The following is a 20,592-nucleotide window of genomic DNA, read 5'->3' as shown; positions in this document are numbered from 1 at the left end:
TATGCAGCAGTCCCATCAAGGCGTGGGGTCCAAGATCGCCTTGTATGTCAGACAGAGGTCACCTCTGAGGAGTCTGTATGAAACTGAGTAGAGGGATAGGGCTTTGAGCCTATCTGTGTATGGTAGATTTTTGAGGCCCTGGATTCTCCTGGTGAGGAACCTCTGCAGTCTGTCCAGCTGTTACATGTGCTTTGCGAGGTACATGCTGAATGGGGTATTGTCCTCAATAATTGGTCTTCTAAGGGAAAAATACAGGGATGTTATGACTTCCTTGTCCCTGGATGAGATACCCTTACTTATGAAGTGGGCCATGTAGAAAGCTTTCCTTGCAATGGAAGCAACATCGTGGTCAAAAGTCAGGTTGCTATCAACCTGGGTGCCCAAATCCCTCACGACTGATTGAGGACGTTGTTATTAATGTGATAAATTGTGGGGACGTCACTCTCCCCAAATGAGATGATGATGCATTTTTTGGTATTCAGCTTGAGGCCATGTTTCTGGCACCAGTCATTTGTTTGGGTGAGACCCTCTTGGAGGATGTCTACATCACTAGAGCAATTGATGACCGTGCCCAGCTTGCGGTCATCTGCAAACTTGGTCAGCCATAGCCCACTGGTTTTGGCCTACACCTCAGAAAAGTATATCCCAAATAACAGAGTCCCCAAGACCAAACCCTGGGGTATGGCAGTTATTATGGGTCTGCTGCTTGAGGTGACTTCCCCTATTTTGACTAGGTGGGTTCTAAATGAGCCATTTAGCTACCCATCTGGTTACATATGGATTGATGCCTAGCTGAGAGAGTTTGTCTATTATGGCTGAGTGGGGAATAGTGTCAAAGGCTTTGGCCAGGTCAAGGTAGGTGGTGTGCACTGTCTTCCCCTCATTCATGGCTTTGGTGACTGTCTCAAATAACTCAACCAAATTTAATAGACATGACCTCCCCTTGACAAAGCCAAACTGTGTGAGATCAAGTGTTTGGAGGTCGCCAATGTCTTTGTTAATGAGGTCCATGATAATCTGTTCCAAGGCCTTGCAGATCAGGATAGTTAGGCCGATGGGTCTATAATTTCCCAGATCAGTGGACACTCCACTTTTGTGCAAAGGGATGACAGTGGCTGTCCTCCATTCAGCTGGGATGAAGCCGGTACTCAGGCTTTGGTTGAATTGGTTGCCTAATGGTGCTGCAAGTTCCTGCCTGAATTCATGTAGGATGCAGCCTGGGAAGTTATCAGGTCCCATGGAGGCTGTATTTTTTGCTTTTGAGAGAGCAGTGATGACCTTTTCCCTAGGTATATGGGGAAGGGGCAGGTACTAGGGATGTCCTGATTTACTGATGGGGAGACAGAAGGGTGAAGTTTGTGCTGAATCTGTCAGACAGCAAGTTTGCTATATCTACGACACTTGTATATGTGGTGTCCTTGACCACCAGTTCTGAACATATCTGGGTGCTCCCTTTGAGATTGCAGACATATGTGAAGAAGGTCTTATAATTGTCTGTAGCAGATGTGGCCAATTTGGACTCAAAGTTTGCTTTGGAAGGATTTCACTAGTGCTCTTATTTGCCTGTTCAGGCTAAGGAGAGATTGCTTCCAGTTGGGCACCTGCTTCTTCTTGGTCCTGAACAGCAATTTTTTCCCTTTGTTACAGAGTTTACTTATTGCAGGTGTGCACCAGACAGGTCAACTTTTCCTTGTGGAGGATGATTTAGTCCTAGCGGGTATTCCTGATTCCATGCATCTATATAAATGCTCGTATAGTGCTTTGGTATACTTTTGGATACTGCTGCCAGAGAGGAGGAGGGGGCTGAGAAGCTATTTATACCATCCCTCAGGAGGCTATAATCAGCTTTGGAGAAGTTTTTTTGTTTGACCCTAGCTGGGGGGGGGGGGGTCAGGGGAGATGGTGACTTTAAAAGTGAATGCTTTATGGTCGGATCTTACCAGGGAGGATGATACTGCATTGGATGCTCATGTTGGTTAATACCAAGTCCAAGATATTATCACTCCTTGTGGGGTATGAATTAGCTGTTCCAAGGCATTTGCATTGACAAAATTGAGGAATCTCTGGGTATTTGTGTTCTGGCATGAGTAGTTCTTCCAGTCTATGTTTGGGTAGTTAAAGTCACCCAGGATCAGGGTAAAAGGTCCAATCTTGATAGATTCAAAGAGGTCCAGACAGGCAGATTGGGCATCTTGAGTCAGGTTTGTGGCTGGTAGCTAGCTATGATTTGTATAGGGGTCTAGTCAATGGTTAAATGCATCTGGAGTGAATCCTGTCCATCATACTGTGAGAAGCCTGGAGGTGTGCACATCTTTAATATGTATTGAAACTCTACCTCCTTTGGCTTTACTGCCCACAGTTTGGGGTCTGAATGTATGATAGGATGAGTAACCAGGTAAGGCTAGGGTGCTATCCGCAGCTTTGAACCAGGTTTGTGTGACTGCACAGATGTCACCATTTTCCAGGGTTAAGAATGCTTGCAAGAAATGCCATTTCATGTTTAGACTCCTAGCGTTTAGCAGCATGACCTCTAATTTGTGTTTTGTTGAAATTTTTATGTTGGTAGTTTTAACCTCATCATTTTTCCTAAAAAAGGCACTATGGAGGAGGCAAGAGCCTTTGCCAGAAGCCTGAAGGCCAAGTGAGTCAGATGAAGGCCATCTCTAGCAAAGCATCATGGTCTGTCGATCATTTCTTCCCAGGCTGTCAGGTACTATATCCCCCTGAAATTACACCAGAAACTAAGCCAATTGATAGTCAATTATTTTCTTTTTGTATTGAAGCATCATTCTTGGTGACGGTAAAATGCTGCTTAAGGCTAGGGACATACCTGCCTGGGACCATAGCTCTCAACCTCATAGCACAAAAAAATCTGGACAAAGCCAAAAATAATGGGGGAACAAAACCTCAAAAATAGGGACAAATTTTAAATATTGCTCTTATAAACTTAGAAAGTTACTAGAATACAAGGTCTCGCAATGCCATGCATTTTCTCAAGGATATGAAGTTTGAAAGTCAAATGACTGTCATTATTTAGTGAATTCACTCCTCATTGATTTATCCACGGTGGTGCAGCAGTAGTGTTGTTGCCTCACAGCAAGAGGTTCTCCCGTTCGATTCTCGGCTGGAGTGCGGGGAGTGCCTTCTGTGTGGAGTCTGCATGTCCTCCCCGTGGTTGGGTGGGCATTCGAAAGACATGCGTAAATGGGTGTGCCTTTGTTGAAGGTTGAACGTCGAGCTGGCACCTCGGCATTCATGAAAATCTACTGCCAATCATTAGTGGACCGAAGTTCCGCTGTGGTGACCCCTAACCAGGAAAAGCCGAAAGACAAACAACAACTCCTCATTGATTTGCCAAAAAAATCCCAGGAAATTAAAACATTTATGAGGAACAGAACGAAGATATGAGGTAAAAATCTTGACATTCTGTGAAAATCTGTACAGTTGAGAGGTATGCCTGGGACACATATTCAGAGAGTTCAATCATGTCTTTCTTCATATAGTCCAGTGAAGTACATGTCAAGCCATTTACACCAACGTTGACTATGAGTCATAACAGTACTTGTTGTTCAGAGACTTGAGTGAGTATGTGACATGGCGGACTCTGACCCCTGACAGACAACTAACCGTGACTTTCCCCTTATCCAGCCTGGTGAAAGGCACATCTGTGTGTCTCGCAATGAAGTCTCCTATGACTAATATGTTGGGTTTATGGTTAAGCCTTAGTGGCTGAGAGATACAGGTGTGTGGACTATGCATGGTATGTGGTGTGGAGGGCTGTGGAGATTGCGTATGTTTTTGCCTTGGAGGTCTCCTTTGTTTGGATATGTTTTTTTTAGGACCTTTGCATATGTGGGTGGTGGCTGAGGTGTAGTGATTTGGTTGACAACCTTCTCAGTACTAGATATACTGCCTTGTGTTTTCAGTGCTAGATATACTGGCTTGTGAGGGAGAGAGCATAGACTCTAGGTTCCTAATGTAATTGCATCTCTCACAAATTGTGCTCCTAGGTAGTAGTAGTAGATGGTTGCCCACGTACATGAGTTACACTATCTCAGGATGCCCATATCAACCAGAATGGCAGGAGAAACTGTAGGAAATTGTCCATCCATATTTGTCATATTCTGTGGGAGAAAGACCAGGAAGAGCTAAGGGGTAGGCCTAAAACCCAAGTGCTTAAAACAAAACTAAGAGGCTTAGAATAGCATAATTTAAACAGGCTATAAACAAACAGTAATAAATGCAATAAGGAAGATGCAATTGAACACTTTAGAGAACAAGTAGCAGAAAAAGGAAGATAAAATAATAGAGTAGTAGGAGGAAACGTGTGTTTTTCCTTTTTTTTTTTGTTTGTTTGTTTTTTTGTATTTTTGCTTGTTTGGTAGTAAAGTGGAAAGGGAGAAATGAGAACAGAAGATAATTCAAGGTTAAGGAACTAAGGGGTTTGTTTGGCCTTCCCAAATGATCTCTGTATTAAGTAGAATGATCTAATGAGATGGGACTGGGAGGAGTGTCCCAGATCAAATTTACAGTAGGGGCGGGCAACTGCAAAAACCATCAACTTCAAAAACACAGCACCAGTTGGGTGGGAAGGTGAGAGAAAAACAAAATTCAACCAGAGGTCAGCAAAGCCACATCTTTAGGCAATCAGACATCACAGAAACTGTTTGACCAGTGTTGCCACCCTGGAATGAGTTCACTACAGACTCCCTGTGCCAGAGAGAGAACTGAAAAGGACATCCTATGTGGAACCAGTTAGTCCAAGCTAAAGTGCTGTGCCAAATGCCTTAGAACAAAAATAAAAAAAATTCAGCAAAGATCACGAAATAAAATTCAACCAGAGGTCAGCATATAAATAAATGCAGATGCAGAAAAGTAAATAATTCAGTCAAGCAAATAAATAAAATCAGTGCAGTACTGTTAAGCAAATAAATAAAAACAAATACAATAAGTGTGGGGTACTGGTTATATCTATGTGCCACTATGCTCAGGAGGTGGGTGCATCAGTAATAATGCATGGTGTAATACACAGAATAGAGAATATCACAGTATGACATGATGCTGCCCAAAACTAAAGAAAATATAGTTCTTTATGGCTCACACCAATGGATTGAAGTAGTTGTGGTGAAGCATGTCTGTCCACAAACATAGCATAAAACATTCAGTAAGAGAAAGCAATGATTCCTATGACAAAAATGGTCTTCATAAAAATAATCAACATGCTATTTTATGCCTTAATGCAGTCTGCAATGAAATACTGCACTTCCTCTAGATGAGATGCAAAACATTGTAAATGAGACAGCTAAAAATAAACTCATAAGCTCAACAAATCACACTGCAAAATCTTTCAAAAAAGTACTCTATCTTTCAATTCCATGAGTTAATTTAACCAAGGCAAAACAAAAAGAGTCCCAGATACTGTTTTTCATGTGCTTCCAGTGCACTCAATCAATATAAAAAGGTAACCTGCATGACTGGCCTTAGCCATAGGCACTGCCTAGACTACCGTTCAGGTGAGGGTTATATTATTCCAATTTTAATTTATTTCAAATAAAGGCACAAAATGATGCTGCCAGTGCTGCACTGCCCCCAATGAAAACAACCATGGCTGTGGTGCACTGTGGGTGAAATGACTGTTTGTTCAATCTCTCTCATGATCGACCAGGCAATGAGTCAAGAGAGCTTTTCGGGCTCTATGACTGGTTGGATTATAGGCAGAATGGCAGGAAGTTGGACAACATGAAGCAGAAGCCCATAAAAGTAAGATGTAGATTTCATGGCCATAGTGGAAACAGTGAATGCCTGTAGTCAGTGACATCATGAAGGTTTGCAAGGCAATGCTGTGCTCAGGGTGCAGCTCAGTTACAATGCCTTCAATTGCAGTAAACAAGTATTTTTTTCATTGTTATGTTAGCAGGCAGCCAGATGTCATGAGCAGAGGATGCAGCTTTCATAGACTAATGTATATTTGCATAAAACACTTTGCAACACTTTCTCTAAATGTGCACTTTGTACAGACTTTCAGGAACTTTACATGAACGCACTTGATGAACCCTGAAGCAGCAGTTTTGCCAGAGGTGAAGATGTCTGCAGAAAAAAATGTCAGAACATCTTTTGTATATATACATTAAGCATGCATCATTTAGCTTTTAAACATCAAAAATCTATCTGCTTGTACATGCAGAAGCTGAATTCATAGGTTTATGTCATGGAACACTATCCAACTTTATTCCATCAAAGCACATTTCATAAATATGTACTAGGCAATCACTCTGTGACAATTACAAGCCTAGCCAAAAATGTCCATGCAAAGGTTTCTTTGAACCTCAAATACATCAAAACTAGATAGACTATGTGAGAATTTGAGGCCACCCATCTAGTTAACCTTGAAGGTGGCAAAGGTGTTACTCTGCTGACATATATCGTATTTCTTTGTAAATAAGACCTAACCAGAGAATAAGTCCTAGCGTGGTTTTGCAGGGTGGTCATGATATAATCCCTACCCCAAAAATAAGCCCCAGTTAAGATCAACAACACACGATGGACATGTTGAATTATAAAATAATATTACTGACGCCCGTTGACTGAGTTTATCGTACTATGCTCACCATTTTTGGACCATTCGGACACCCAACTTCTTCTCTTTGCAGAAAGTCATAAGATTCCTTTCCTGGGAGTCCTCCACGATTCTTACTGTAACCCTAATCATCACTCACACTTGACGGTTGAGATCCTTGGATCATAAACACTGGCAGGTGTACTTTGATCAGTCAAAGTACAGACAAGTGTAAAGCATGCACACTTGATAACAAACAGCTGTGGTTGCCACTCCAGTCTCGTAAGTCTTCAATTAACACCCCCCTCCCAGACAAGATGAGTGCAAAAAGAAAGAGCTGTTCCATTGAGTACAAGAAAGGAATCATGAAGGACTCCCAGGGAAAGAATCTGACAGCTTTCTGCAAAAAGAAGTAAGAGCTCTGAATGGTCCAAAAATGGCGTGCAGCGTACGATAACCTTAGTCAATAGGCCGACGAGAGGAATGCTAAGAAGTGCAAGTGTGGATCAGGTTGGCAACCATTATTTCTTGAACTGGAAGACATCAACTGTGAATGGATTGCTAACAGGAGAGCAAAGGCTTTGGTTGTGCGCAGGTCTGATATTCAAGCATTTGCCCTTGCAATGGCATTACAGTTAGAAATATCCCCAGAAGAATTCAAAGCATCACAACATTGTCTGGATGGTTTCCCTCAGTGATATGAACTGTCTCTAAGAAGATCTATAAGACTGTTCAAGCTGGAAGATACTGAAGTTATTAAACATGCACTTGTGTTCAAGTTCTTTGTTGATGGCACTGACTTTTCTAAATACCAATTCTCCAACATGATTGCTATGGATGAAACTGCAGTGTTTATGGGCCAAGGATCTCAAACAACAATTGATCAGAGGGGTGCCTCATCAATCTACATTCCCTCCACTGGTTACGAGAGTGCACGTTTTACCTGTATTTTGCCAATTCATCTAGATGTAAAGAAAACCCCACCTCTAATCATTAGTAAGGACAAGAAAGATCAGATTGAACATGTTTTAGGCATTTACATTCTTGAAACTGAAAAGGCCTGGTGTACACAAGCAGTTATAAGGAAGGGTTTACCTTTACAACAGCGAAACACAGTGGTGCAATTGCTCATATGAGCGAATCATAACCACGGAGATCAAAACAGCGACAGTTTGCAATGTTCGAAAATCAGCAAATCAAAATGTGCCCCACACTCCCCCCTACTTTAATATTCTAATTCCGAGATCTCACTACAGTGGGGAAAGGGGCAATTTTCCGATCCCCACTATAGTGCAATCTGCTCCAAAATGCTAAATCTGCAATGAACGAATGTCACTGTGCATTCACTCATTGCACATTCAAACCTTTTTTCTGTTTGGTGTTTGCAAACTTTGCAAACGTCTTTTCAGACAACTGCTGTTCGCCCTTGTCCAAAACGCACACATGAAGGTAAACCTAAGGAAGTGGGTCAATGTAATGCTGCCACTTGTTTTGCGAGGTGGCGAAAGAGGTCTGCTAGTATGGAATTCAGCCAGCACTCACCGCATTAAAGACATAAAAAAATTCCTTGCATGGAGAAGGATAGATCAAATAATGATTCCTGCAGGAATAACTGCCTATCTCCAGACTCTTGATATTGCAATAAACATGCCATTCAAGGACCATTTGTGCATGGAACTCAATGACTACATTGAAATAGAATGGAGAGAAATCAGCATGGAAACTTTGTGAAGCCTAGCCTGCAAGAGGTCATGACTTGGGTGAAAAATTCATGGGATAAAATCACTGACAGCTGTGTTGCCAATGCACTACGAGCAGGCTACTTGGCCAAGCAGTGCTCATTTAAGGAGAGCTCTATTGCTAGGCATGACAGATTGGGACCAATGGTTCTACAGGAAATGGAGTCATAAGAAATTCAGGCCAGAATTCAGGGGTTGGAGACTTATGACAATGTTCCAGAAGAAGATGACATGACTGTATTTGAATAACTTTTCCATTATCAGGGCAACAGAATGGATTGCTTCTGCTTTCAGTTTTATTCTCCTCCTCCAATACACATGCATTGAGATTTTTCTGCACTTTCTGTTAAGCATGAAATATTGCACTGTGAAAGCAAAGGTGTAGATATTCTGAAGTTGAAATGTTTGTTGCACTGTTTATGTAGAATTCTCACACAAGTGTTAATGCGTTACTTTGAACTGTTGCCCAATAACAGAAAAGTACCAAATAAATGTCAATTTGTGTACATGAATAAATGTCGATTTTTGTACATGAATAAATGGCAATTTGTGTACATGAATAAATGTTGATTTTTGTATGGGAAGTAAATAAGGTATCCCCTGATAATAAGCTCTAATGCATATTTCGGCGGGGGAAAGAGTATAAGATCCGGTCTTATTTTCGGGGAAATATGGTACGAGCAGCGGGATGTCATTCGAGGCTGGGACCCGGACTCTGACGGGACACCCCGTCATCCTTAACTCCTCCTGGAGGCTGCCAAACTGTGCCGTGTCCCCGTGCCCTCAGAGCCTCTTGGGGGACCTCCCTCTAATCCTGGGTGGCCCCGCGGAACTCTCCTTGGCCGCTGAGGGGTAGGCACGCTCTCATAAGGACTTCCACATCCCCCTCCTTTTTGGTCCAGAGCACCACAGTTCCCATCTCCTGCATATCCCCTGCAGGGTGCCAAACCAGGCCGTGTCCCCGTGCCCTCAGAGCCTCTCAGGGGGACCCCCCTCTGATCCCCGCTGAGCCCACAGAACTCCCCTCAACTGCCGCTGGGCAGGCCCACTCTCATCAGAACTTCCACATCCCCCTCCTTTCCGGTCCAGAGCACCACGGTCCTCATCTTCCCCCAAATCTCCTGAAGGCTGCCAAGTCATGCCCTGTCCTCATGCCCTTGGGGGCCTCTCAGGGGGGGCTTCCCTCTGATCCCATCCGGCACAGTGGAACTCCCCTTGGCCACCGAGGGGCAGGCCCGCTCTCATGGGGACTTCCACATCCCCCTACTTTCCAGTCCAGAGCACCACTGTCCCCATCTTCCCCCAGATCTCCTGAAGGCTGCCAAGCCATGCCCTGTCTCCATGCCCTCAGGGGCCTCTAGGGGGGGCTTCCCTCTGATCCCGGCTGGCCCCACAGAACTCCTCTCAGCTGCTGCAAAGCAGGTACAGTCCCATTGGGGCTTCTGCATCCCCCTGCTTTCCCATCCAGAGGGGTTCTGGGGACTTTGCAATATTTTGGGGATACAGTTGGGTACCGAGCAAGGTTGGATGCCTTCCTCCTGCCTGGCAGGAGCTCTGTGGATCCTGCAGACTCCCACCGGTCACTCCCTTGAGGGCTTCCATCACAGGGGCTCTGCCTGCCCCCTCTCACTCAGGCAGGAGCTCACCTGGCCCTGCAGCCTTCCACCAGTGGCTCCCTTAAGTACTTCCACCTGGAGCGGGACAATCTGGACCCTCTCACCCAGGCAGAAGTGTTCCCTCCCTGTCTGAAGTCTGCCTCTCTCTCCCCCTTTTAGACTTCCGTCCCAGAGGGGGCTGTGGTCCGGACCCCCCCCTTACACAGGTGGGAGCTCTCCCAGTCCAGCAGATTTCTGCCCCTCTCTCCCTTCCAGACTTCTATGGGGAGGGACCCCCTCCGGGCTTCCACTTCTACCCGGGCTTGAAGGCTCTTTTTCTGGGTTTCATATCTTCTGGAGGCTGCCAAGCCGTGCCATGTCCCCGTGCCCTTGGAGCCTCTCAGTGGGACCTCCCGCTAATCCTGGATGGCCCTGCAGAACTCCCCTTTGCCACCGAGGGGCAGACCCGCTCTCATCAGGACTTCCACATCCCCCTCCTTTCCATTCCAGAGCACAACAGTCCCCGTCTACCACATATTCCCTGCAGGCTGCCAAACAGTGCCCTCTTCCCATGCCCTCAGGAGCCTCTCAGGGGGACCTCCCTCTGATCCTGGCTGGCCCCACGGAACTCCCCTTGTCTGCTGAGGGGCAGGCCCTCTCTCATTGGGATTTCCGAGCCCCTGTCCTTTCCAATCCAGAGCCATTCTGGGGACTTTGTGACATTTTGGGGATGCCATCGGGTATCAGGTGAGGTCGGACGCCTTCCCCCTGCCTGACAGGCACTCTCTGGGCCTGTAGCCATCTGCCAGATGCTCCCTTTAGGACTTCCACCGTGAGGGGATCCACCTGACCCCTGCTCTCCTGGGCAGGAGCACTCCAGACCCCGTGGCCTGCAACCAGCCCTTCCCTTGTAGGGGGCTTCACCTGACCTCGTTCACCCAGGTAGGAGCATTCCTGGCCCTGCAGTCTTCCACCAGATGCTCCCTTGAGGACTTCTGTCCCACAGGAGGGCATGATCCGGACCCTCTCACCCAGGCGGGAGTGCTCCCTGCCCGGCCACTTTCCACCTCTGTTCCCCTTCTGGACTTCCCATCCCGGAGGGGACCACAGTCTGGACCCTCTCACTTAGGTGGCTGTTCTCCCAGCCTGTCCATTTTCTGTCTCTCTCTCTCTCTCTCTCTCTCTCTCTCTTTCTCTCTCTCCCTTAAGGACTTCCATTGGGAGGGACCTCCACATGGCTTCCATGTCTACCCAGGCAGGAGAGCTCTTTTCCTGGGTTACATAACTCTTGGAGGCCACCAAATCATAATGTGTCAACCCTGCTCTTGGAGCCTCTCAGAGGAGCTTCTCTCTGATCCTTCCAGCCTCATGTAACTCTGCTGGGCCGTCAGGCCTCAGCCAGACCCTCATCCAGACTTCCGTGACACCAGTTCTCTCCTTTTCCCTCCACCTAGGGCTTTCAAAGTCACACAGGATATGGCCCCCTGGTCCCGGCATCTCGGCCCATTTTGTCTCGTGCTTCTGTCTCTCTCCTCAATGGCACCAGGCACCAACAAACATGCTTCACTTTGAGCCTTCTGGCATGTGCCCCCTTGCCTCCTGAGTGGTGCCGTTCACAGGGCGGCATCCTCACATTGCTGGGTGAAGAACCAGAGGCTGGTCTGGCACCTGTGGATGGTCCCGGGTGCGAGATGACATGGCGGGCATATCTCCACATCCCTGAGGGATGGGAAGATGGGATAGCAGACCCGGCTTCCAGGGGCAGCCCTCAATATGCAGCACTGTCACCCAACTCCCCCAGCCAGTCCCGGGTGCAAGACGCCATGGCAGCCTTGTCTCCTCTCCCTGGGCACCAGGTGGACGGGATCCTGGATCTGGCTTCCCCAGATGGACCTCTGCCCTCTCCCGGGAACCACACACCCTCCACTGGGTTGCCACTCTGGGCTCGACCCTTAAGCTCGAGTATGCAATCATCAGCCCCCTCAGTGCCAGCATGGGTTCTGGCTATCTGGATGGAGGCATTGGAAGGTGCATAGCAAGGGAAGTGACCGGGGACCTCTTGCAGCACAGGAGGCCTTGCCACTGGGTCGCCCCTCCAGGGACAACCCTTAAGCCCGAGTACGCAATCCTCAGCCCCTTCCACACCAGCAGGGGTTCCAGCTATCTGGATGGAGGCACTGGAGGGTGCAGAGTGAGGGGTGTGACCGGGGACCTCCTCCTGTGGGGGATGCCCTGCCACCAGATCGTGCACAGACCCAGTTCTTTTGATCCCCCTGCTGGACCCCATGCCTACCCCGAGAAGCAAAGTCCAGCTAACAATCTGGATGTTGGGGGGCAGTACACAAGGTGGGCTGGCCAAGGATGGGTCCCCCCTCCCCACACCTGCGACAACAGCTTGGTTTGAGGGCTGACTTTTAATAGATCGCAGCTTTTTGCTGCTCTGATACGTATGAAGCCCTGACCCAGAATCAGGTCATCTACAAATGATTTGCACCCGGTTCCCCACGAATGTGCAGTGCATTGCTGGAGAAAGGTGGCCCACTTCTGTCCGCTCTCTGACACAGTGATGTGCGGCACTCCTCGCCAGCCTTGCAGCCGGCTATCCCTGGCCAACCGGAGATCTGCGGTGCTGCGGTATCACTACATTTAGGCAGGATTCTGACTTAGAGGCGTTCAGTCATAATCCCACAGATGGCAGCTTCGCACCATTGGCTCCTCAGCCAAGCACATACACCAAATGTCTGTTCCTCTCATACTGAGCAGGATTACTATCACAACAACACATCATCAGTAGGGTAAAACTAACCTGTCTCATGACGGTCTAAACCCAGCTCATGTTCCCTATTAGTGAGTGAACAATGCAACGCTTGGTTAATTCTGCTTCACAATGATAGGAAGAGCCGACATTGAAGGATCAAAAAGTGATGTTGTTATATACGCTTCACCACCACAAGCCAGTTATCCTTGTAGTAACTTTTCTGACACCTCCTGTTTAAAATCCAAAAAGCCAGAAGGATCAGGAGGCCGCGCTTTCACGGTCTGTATTCATACTAAAAATCAAGATCAAGCAAGCTTTTGCCCTTCTGCTCCACAGGAGGTGTCTGTCCTCCCTGAGCACACCTTAGGACACCTACATTACTCTTTGACAGGTGTACCACCCCAGTCAAACTCCCCACCTGATGCTGTCCCCGGAGTGGGTCGCACCCAGATGCCCAGGCGCTTGTAGCCAGAAGCAAGAGCCCTGTGGGGCTCACCCCCCGCCTCACCGGGTAAGTGAAAAAATGATAAAACTAGTGGTCTTTCATCGGCGGCCGAGGCCTCCCACTTATTCTACACCTCTCATGTCTCTTCAAAGTGTCAGACTAGATACAAGCTCAACAGCGTCTTCTTTCCCCGCTGATTCTGCCGAGTCCGTTCCCTTGGCTGTGGTTTCACTAGATAGTAGGTAGGGACAGTGGGAATCTCATTCATCCATTCATGCGCATCACTAATTAGATGATGAGGCATTTGGCTACCTTAAGAGAGTCATAGTTATTCCCGCCGTTTATCTGCGCTTCATTGAATTTGTTCACGTTGACATTCAGAGCACTGGGCAGAAATCACATTGCGTCAACACACATCTCGGGCCTTCGCAATGCTTTGTTTTAATTAAACAGTCAGATTCCCCTGGTCTGCACCAGTTTTAAGTCAGCTGATAGCTGCCGGATAATGCGAGATGCCGGTCGGGACCGGCACCCGCCACAGCCGGGGCAATCCACAGGAAGGGCCTGGCACTTCCAGAGTCATTGCCACCACCCCCCTGTCCCCCAGGGAGGGGGGAACATGCTGAGAAAGCAATGCCTCATCCAGCCGTGGTGCGTGCCCAGCCCCGCTTCAATCCCAAGCCAGACCAAAACAACTCTTAGAGCCAATTCTTATCCCAAAGTTACGGATCTGGCTTGCCGACTTCCCTTATCTACATTGTTCTAACATTCCAAAGGCTGTTCACCTTGGAGACCTGCTGCGGATATGGGTATGGCCCAGCGCAAGACTTACAGCCTCTCCCCTGGATTTTCAAGGGCCGGTGAGAGGTCACCTGATGCCACCGGAACCACGATGTTTTCCAGAGCACAGGCCCCTCTCTTGGAGCGAACCCATTCTAGGGTACCCTGCCCTTTACAAAGAAAAGAGAACTCTCCCAGAGTCCCCCACCAGCTTCTCCGGGATCGTTTGCGTCACCGCACTGGATGCCATGAGGCACCTGTCAGATTCTGGGATCTGAACCCGACTCCCTTTCAATTGGCCAAGGACGATGAAGGCCATCGCATATCCCTTCAGAAATGCACTTGCCTATCTCTCAGGACCAACTGACCCAGGTTCAACTGCTGTTCACATGGAAACCTTTTTCACTTCGGCCTTCAAAGCTCTCGTTTGAATATTTGCTACTACCACCAAGATCTGCACCCATGACAGCTCCACCCGGGCCCTCACCCTGGGCTTCAGTGCCACTGCGGCAGCCCTCCTACTCATTGAAGCATAGCCTCCTCAGCTCCCAGCAATGGCCGGGTATGGGTGCGATGCCCCAGTGCCATCCATTTTTAGGGCTAGTTGATTTGGCAGGTGAGTTGTTACACACTCCTTGGTGGATTCCGACTTTCATGGCCACTGTCCTGCTGTCTATATTAACCAACACCTTTTCTGGGGTCTGAGCATTGGCATTGGGCACCTTAACCTGGCATTCCATTCATCCCACAGCACCAGTTATGCTTATCAAAAGTGGCCCACTGGGCACTCGCATTCCACACCCAGCTCCAAGCCAGCGAGTCGGACTTCTTACCCATTTAAAGTTTGAGAATAGGTTAAGATCATTTCAGCCCCAAGACCTCTAATCATTCACTTTACCAGATAAATCTGCATCTGCTGAGTGCCAGCTATCCTGAGGAAAACTTCAGAGGGAGCCAGCTACTAGATGGCTCGATTAGTCTTTCTCTCCCGTACCCAGATCGGATGACCGATTTGCATGTCAGAACCCTTACGGACCTCCACCAGAGTTTCCTCTGGTTTCACCCTACCCAGGCATAGTTCACCATCTTTCAGGTCCCACCAGGTGTGCTTATGCTCCACCTCCCCAACGGGATGGGTGAGATGGGCCGGCGGTGCATCCCCATGTGGAGCGAGGGGATCCTGCCTCAACTGGTGCACTTTGGCCCTCACTTTCATTGTGCCATGGGGTCTCCTGCCCACCATCAGACTTGTACACCTGTTAAACTGCTTGGTCCATGTTTCAAGATGGGATGGGTGGGTCACCGATGTCGCCATAGACCCCGAGCATCTGAGGTGAGCTTACCAGCCCGGCGGCGGGACGCAGTCGGGCCGCACTGAAGGCAGTCTGGCCCAGTCGACAGTCCTGCTGGGAGCCAGGGGCCCTGGCCCCTACCATGAGGGTGGGGAAGGGTGCTGCAGCAGTCGTCTCCTATGATCCTGGGTCATGGTGAGGGCTGATGGTGTGGGCTGTAATACTACCCTCCAGGGAGGAAAGACATCTTTCTCGCGGACTTCCCGGCCAACCCGTAGCAAGTAGTGGCTCACCGCCATGGAGGAAATGTGCCCGACTGTGGCCAGCATGTCTGGGGATGGTCCCCCACCCCCCAGAGGGGGATCCACCTTGCCCGGGCAGCCGACGCAATCGCTGAGTTGAATCCTCTGGGCGAACCACACAGACCCCACCTGTTTACCTCTGAATGGTTTCATGCCCTCTTGAACCCTCTCTTCAAAGTTCTTTTCAACTTTCCCTTACAGTACTTCTCTGTTATTGGTCTCATGCCGCTGCGGGAGTGATCAAGGCCACAAAGTGCATTCAAAGTGTCGATGATCAATGTGTCCTGTAATTCACATTAGTTCTCACAGCTAGCTGCGTTCTTCATCAATGCACGAGCCGAGTGATCCACTGCTCAGTTGTACAGTTCTCATTCGCTGGGGGCACCACTGCCTGAGAGGCATCACACCTTGAGACGAGCATGTGAGGTTTCACGGGCATCATCACGGGTGCCCGGACCGAGGTTACTGGCCCGTGCTGCAGGCCATACTGCCGACCTTCTGGATCTTTGAATCAATGCTCGGCATGGAGCATGGCATCCAACACACATACCCACGACTGATATCGAGGGGAGAGGACTCCAGTGTGCTACCCCTGGGGGTGGCCCTGCATGGTCAGAGGGGAGGCCACTGTCCCCCTGCTGGGATGGTACCCTCTCCCTCCCCCTACTGCATGGGGAGCCAGCCACCTCCAGCCATACTACTGGGCCGGGAGCACCCTCCGCCACCATCAACTCGGGGCAGCAGAGGAGTGCCCACACCTCCCACCACATGGATGGGACCCCTCCCTTCCACCACTGGAGATGAGGGAGACAGACACCACCTCTCCTGTCGCTCCTTCCCTCCCTCCCCCCTGGACCCATGGGCTCTGTCCCACCAGCCTCCACCAGGGTGCACAGAGAGATAATAGTCAGAGAGCGACAGAGAGAGAGAGAGACATAGAGGGTCAGGGCAGTGGAGAGAGGAGAGGCCATGCTACCCGAGTATCACACCATCCCAGGACCCTCAGCATTAATGATCCTTCCCCAGGTTCACCTACAGAAACCTTGTTATGACTTTTACTTCCTCTAGATAGTGAAGTTTGAATCATCTTCTCAGCGCACCACAGAGGCCATGACCGACTCCAGCGGGGCCAATCCGAGGATCTCACTAAACCATCCAATCAGTAGTAGCGATGGGCGGTATGTACAAAAAGCAGGGACTTAAACAATGCAAGCTTATGACCTGCACTTACTGGGAATTCCTCATTCGTGGGGAATAATTGCAATCTCTAGTCCCTATCACGAATGGGGTTCAGCGGATTACCCTGACCTGTCAGCCAAGGGTAGACATATGCTGATCCATTCAGTGTAGCATACATGCAGCCCCAGACATCCAAGGGCATCACAGACCTGTTACTGCTCAATCTTGTGTGGATGAAAGCCATTTGTCCCTCTAAGAAGTTGGGGACAACCGCACTGCGCCACATAACTAGTTAGCATGGCAGAGTCTCGTTCATTATTGGAATTAACCAGAAAAATTGCTCCACCAACTAAGAACGGCTATGCACCACCACCCACAGAAACGAGAAAGAGCTAGCAATCTGTCAATCCTTTCCGTGTCCAGGCCGGGTGAGGTTTCCCATGTTGAGCCAAATTCAGCCGCAAGCTCCATTCCAGGTGGTGCCCTTCCATTAATTTCTTTAAGTTTCAGCTTTGTAATCATACTCCCACTCAGAACTCAAAGACTTTGGTTTCCTGGAAGCTCCCCAGCATGTCATGGGAATAACACCATTGGGTCGCTAGTCGGCATTGTTTATGGTCGGAACTTCAACAGTATTTGATCATATTCGAACCTCCGACTTCTGTTCTTGATTAATGAAAACATTTTTAGCAAATGCTTTTGCTTTCATTCATCTTGTGCTGGTCCAAGAATTTCACCTCTAGCAGCACAATATGAATGCCCCCTCTTAATCATGGCCCCAGTTCCAAAAACCAACAAAATAGAATCGGAGTCGTATTCCATTATTCCCAGTTGAATTACTCAGGTGACCGGCCTACTTTAAACACTCTAATTTGTTCAAAGTAAACCCTTCGGATCCCCAGGACACTCAGTAAAGAGCATCGAGGGAGCGCCAAGAGGCAGGGGCTGGGACAAGCGGTAGCTCACCTCGTGGTGGACTGCCAGCCCAATCCCAAGATCCAACTATGAGCTTTTTAACTGCAGCAACTTTAATATACGCTATTGGAACTGGAATTACTGTGGCTGTTGGCATCAGACTTGCCCTCCAATAGATCCTTGTTAATGGATTTAAAGTGTCCTTATTCCAATTACAAGGCCTCGAAAGAGTCCTGTATTGTTATTTTTCATCACTACCTCCCCGAGTCGGGAGTGGGTAATTTGCGAGCCTGCTGCCTTCCTTGGATGTGGTAGCCATTTCTGAGGCTCACTCTCCGGAATCGAACCCTGATTCCCCATTACCAGTGGTCAACATGATAGGCACAGATAGTATCATCAAATGTTGACAGGGCAGACATTCGAATGTCAGGTCACCACCACAAGGGCACGCAATCAGCCCGAGTTTATCTAGAGTCACCAAAGCTGCCAGACCTAGACCCAGATTGGTTTTGGTCTGATAAATGCACGTATCCCTGGAGGTCAGCACTTGTCAGCATGTATTAGCTCTAGAATTACCACAGTTATCCAAGTAACGGTGGAGTGATCAAAGGAACCATAACTGATTTAATGAGCCATTCTCAGTTTCACTGTAGCGTCCATGTACTCTGAGACTTGTATGGCTTAATCTTTGAGACAAGCATATGCTACTGGCCAGATCAACCAGATAGGAGCATCTTGGTGGGTGGAGAGGAGCGGCTGGAGCCCTCACCTCCACCAACAGGAGTCCCTCTCCCTGCAGAGGGGGCACCCAGGTGCTGGTTGTGGACCAGCAACTGCGACCCCAAAGGGCCGTGGGCCAGAGTGGTGCGCATTAGCTCTCAGAGTCAGAGAAAAGTGGGAGAGAGCACCCCCACGCTTCAGCTGTGCACAGATACCAGGGGATGGTGGCCTTGTCACAGGACTCCTTCACTATGGCCCAGGCTCATCAGTCTCACCTCAACTTCCACCCTGAGGAGCATGAACGCTCTACACCCCCCCACCCGCACCTCTCTCCCGTGGTGGAGAAGCTCGACCCACAAGCCATGAACCCCAGAGCCATGCCACAGGGGCTCTCCGCCAGTGGGAGTCAGTCTGCCTGATTAAGCAATGGATGGCAGGTAAAGGCACCTCAATCCCATGCAGACATCTGGCAGGACATCACCCAGGGCTGGGACCTGGACTCTGATGGGACGCCCCATCATCCCTTAACTCCTGGAGGCTGCCAAATCATGCTGGATCATCCATGCCTGCCTGACGATTGGGGGAGCAAACCTGCAGGGTGCGACTGACCCTGCAGAACTCCCCTAGGCTGCTGAGGGGCATATCCACTCTCATACCAACTTCCAGCTGGGAGGAAGAGGCCTGTGATGGCGCCTCAACCCCGTGCAGACACCTGGCAGGACGTTCTCCCTCAGGGCTGGGACCCAGACTTTCACTCTGATAAGACACCCCATTGTCCCTTAACTCCTAGAGGCTGACAAATTGTGCCAGATCACACGTGCCTGCTGGGCAATCAGGGGAGGGAACCTGCAGGGTATGACCAGCCCCACGGAACTCCCCTCAGCCACTGAGGGGCACATCCACTCTCATACAGACTTCTGAGTCCACCTCCTTTCCAATTCAGAGCTATTCTGGGGACTTTGCAATTTTTCAAAAGAACGCCTTTGAGAATGGGGTGGGGTCAGATGCCTCTGAATGGCCAAGAGCTCTCCGGGCCCCACAGCCCTCTACATGAAGCTCCCTTAAGTACTTCCATCAAGGCCTACCACTGCGGCCCTCCCCTTTGACCCTGTAGAGAGACCTCTTTATCTGGCCATGGCCCAAAGCTTGCCTCAGGGACCCCCCCCACCTCCATGTCCCCTGCAGGCTGCCAAACCATGCTGTGTCCCTGCCCCCTCAGAGCCTCTAAGGGGGACCTCCCTCAGATCCTGGCCACCCTCGTGTAACTTCCCTTGGCTGCCTAGGGGCAGGTACTCTCTCATCGGGACTTCCGAGCCCCCCCTCCTTTCTGGTCCAGAGCCATTCTGTGGATTTTGAGACATTTTGGGGATGCCGTTGGGTACTGGGCAAGGTCGGGCGCCTTCCCCCTGCCTAGCAGGATTTCTCCAAGCCCACAGCCATCATCCAGACACTCCCTTGAGGACTTCCGTCGTGGGGGGACTCTGCCTGACTCCGCTCACCCAGGCAGGAGCACTCCAAATCCCACAGCCCTATGCAAGCCATTCACTTGAGGACTTCCTTTATGGGGAGCTCTGTCTGACCCTGCTCACCCAGGCAGGAGCACTCATGGCCCTGACAGCCTTCCCCCAGATGCTCCTTTAAGGACTTTCATCCCACTGGGGGGCACGATCCGGACCTTCTCACCCAGGCAGGAGTGCTCCCTGTCCGGCCACTTTCCACCTCTCTCCCCTTCTGGACTTTTAACGGGATAGAGTCCCCCTCTTGGCTTTTACTTCTACCCGGGTGGGAGGTCTCTTTTCTCGGGTTACATATCTCCTAGAGGCTGCCAAGCCATACAGTGTCCCCTTGCCCTTGGAGCCTCTTAGGGGGACCTTCCTCTGATCCCAGCTAGCCCAGCGGAACTCCCATCTGCCACCAAAGGGCAGACCCGCTCTCATCTGGACTTACACATCCCCCTCTTTTCCGGTCCAGAGCACGACAATCCCCATCTTCCCCTAGATCTCCTGAAGGCTGCCAAGTTGTGCCTTGTCCCCATGCTCTCGGGGGCCTCTCAGGGGCCTCTCGGGGGGCTTTCCTCTGATCCCAGCCAGCCCCACAGAACTCCCCTCAGCCACTGAGGGACAGGGCCAGTCTCATCGGGACTTCCACATCCCCCTCCTTTCTTATCCAGAGCACCATGGTCCCCATCTTCCCCCAGATCTCCTGAAGGCTGCAAAGTCATACCCTGTCTCCATGCCGTAAGAGGCCTCTCAGGGGGCTTCCTTCTGATCCTGGCTAGCCCCGTGGAACTCCCCCATCTGCCGTGGGGCAG

General features: G+C 49.6%; 1 protein-coding gene and 1 pseudogene across 2 annotated transcripts in view; both read right to left on the bottom strand.

The window, feature by feature from the left end:
- PDE6D (phosphodiesterase 6D) overlaps positions 1-20,592 on the bottom strand; it is a 1,464,541-nt gene that overhangs the window by 32,713 nt on the left and 1,411,236 nt on the right. The gene's annotated exons all lie outside the window — the stretch shown is intronic.
- On the bottom strand, positions 15,691-15,828 carry LOC122801484 (annotated as a pseudogene).

Source organism: Protopterus annectens, chromosome 4.part1 (genome assembly GCF_019279795.1).
Source record: "Protopterus annectens isolate FY-2018-M chromosome 4.part1, PAN1.0, whole genome shotgun sequence".
Classification (NCBI taxonomy): Eukaryota; Metazoa; Chordata; order Ceratodontiformes; family Protopteridae; genus Protopterus; species Protopterus annectens.
Note: the sequence above shows the minus strand (reverse complement) of the source record. Positions and strands in the feature narration are given on the sequence as shown.